A 2,500-nucleotide genomic window follows, 5' to 3' on the forward strand; every position below is an offset into this window, starting at 1 on the left:
TGATGAGGAAGGTGGTGTGATGAGAATGGTGAGGATGTTGGTGATGGTGACAGTGGTGTAATGAGGATGGTGTTAATAATGAGGAAAGTGCTGTGATGATGATGTGATGAGAGTGGTGTATATATCATGGTGATGGTGCTGGGAGGGCGAATAGTGTGATGAGAATGGTGATACTGGTGAGGATGGTGTAGGAGGATGGTGTTGATAATGAGGAGGCTAGTGTGATAAGAATAGTAATGATAGGGGTGAGGATAGTAAAGCAAGACTGATGTTGGTGTTTGTGGTTATAGTGAACGATAAATCACCGCCGTTTTGATGCAGCGTCCGAAAAAAACGCTATACAAAATATTCAGTTAATGTTTCCTGCACGGTGGCTTTTTCTATCTGTGAAAATGGCGGGGATGAGAATAGTATGATAAAGATAATGTGAGGGGAATGGCGTGATAAGTATGGTGTTAATGGTGATGGGGGTGGGGACAATAATATGGTGAGGATAGTGTGATAAGAATGGTGTTGATAGTGGTAAGAGTAGCATGGTGAAAATGGTGTTCATTTTAATGACATTTATTATGATAAACATGGATAATGAGGAGAATGCTAATTTTAATAATGGTGAGGATAATGAAGATAGGAAGGGAATAGCAAGAGTCTGACATGCGATATGTGCGATAAGGATGATGTGCTGATGATGGTGATAAACATTGTGTCATAAGGAGGATACTGATTTTGATGATGACTTTGATGATGAAGATAGTGAACAGAGTGAAAACAGTAAGAATGATGTTGATGTTGAGAAAGTTAATTTGATAACATTTATCTTTATGACCATTCTGAAGATAAGGAAGAATCTTGGCGTATTGACTTGGTGGTGACACTGATAAGGAAGATAGAGGGAATTGGATTTTTAGCCTTAATGATAATGAAATAATGTGTTTAGAATTATTTGATGACGGTAGTGATGATGATAGGGAAGACAGAGCATTACTTCAATCTTTACATCACTGTCGGTCATAAAAAATGAGAAGGAAGTTGGTTAATTTGGATGCCAATCATCATTCTGTTTTTACTGCTGCTATTATTTTTTTGTTATTGTTAGCATTATTATCATTGTTAGCATTATTATAAACATGAAAGCAATAGGAATGCATATGGCGATAATGATGATTATGATAATGATCATGATAATTGTAACTGTATGTGAAACAGATATGCTAGTGATTATATTAAGTCATAATAATGGTAATGGCAGTAATTATAATAGATATATAATATATATATACACAAATGCATTTATATATGTGTGTGTATGTTTCTATACATAAAACAACAGCAACAGTAACAGATTATAATGATGATAATAGTAATACTAATTGTTATAATAACAATAATCATCATTATCATTATAATAATAATAATAATAATAATAATGATAATAATAATAATAATAATAATAATAACAACAATAATGATAATAATAATGAGTGTATTAGTAATGATAATGAGGTAGTGATAATACTAGTAATATAGTAGTAATAACAATAATTGGAAAGGAGAATCCATCCTTAAAAAACAATTAAGAACAAACAGACGAGAAAAAGCGGTGACGTCATTCGCTCAGGAAGATTCCCGTCACGAGCCAATCTGGCGTGCGCTGGAGTGAAGCTTCTCTTTTGTACGTCGCAAGGAGAGATCACGTGTGTGTGTGTGTGTGTGTGTGTGTGTGTGTGTGTGTGTGTGTGTGTGTGTGTGTGTGTGTGTGTGTGTGTGTGTGTGTGTGTGTGTGTGTGTGTGTGTGTGTGTGAAATATGTATTTGTATATATGGAAGCGTGCACTTGGCTACTGAGTACTGAGCGCTTTAACTAATAGTATCGATTATAAGATACCCAAAATGATAGTAATAGATAGACGAAGAGAAAAATCGTAATAGAATGATGATGATAATAATAATAATAATAATAGTAGTGAGTATGATAATGTTATTGATGATAATGATTCTGATAAGAACTAGATTACGATAATAATGAAAAAAAAAAATGATAATGATTGATAATAATGCAAATAATTATTAATAATAATGATAATAATAGTAATAAAAAATAATCACAATAACAGAAATCAGAAGAACAAGAATGGTATAGATAACTTGCAAATACTTCACAGCCGAATATACCGTTATAAAAGGAAGAAATCGGAATAGACAGATACAAGGAAAGTCCTGACGGAATCGCGGACGCCAGGCTGTATCCTCGTGTTAAACTGCGTCGAGACGGACAGCTGGAAGGAAGAGGGAGAATGAGAATGAGGAATTCCACGATGAGTGAATTCATCTACAAATTATAAATGCGTGATTAATCTTCATGTGGGTCAAGTTGTTCTAATGAATATTGTAATATCGAGAAGTAGATCATATATATTGTGTGTGCGTGTGTGTATATGTATATATATATACACACACACAGTATATATATTGTATTGTGGAAGTGTTCATTCTTATTCGCA

The 2,500-nt window shown here is 33.8% G+C and overlaps 1 protein-coding gene across 1 annotated transcript in view; it reads left to right on the forward strand.

Moving 5' to 3' along the window:
- The window catches only part of LOC119596914 (protein FAM43A-like), a 69,001-nt gene that overhangs the window by 58,143 nt on the left and 8,358 nt on the right, over positions 1-2,500 (forward strand). The gene's annotated exons all lie outside the window — the stretch shown is intronic.

The sequence above is a fragment of the Penaeus monodon genome, chromosome 38, assembly GCF_015228065.2.
Source record: "Penaeus monodon isolate SGIC_2016 chromosome 38, NSTDA_Pmon_1, whole genome shotgun sequence".
Classification (NCBI taxonomy): domain Eukaryota; kingdom Metazoa; phylum Arthropoda; class Malacostraca; order Decapoda; family Penaeidae; genus Penaeus; species Penaeus monodon.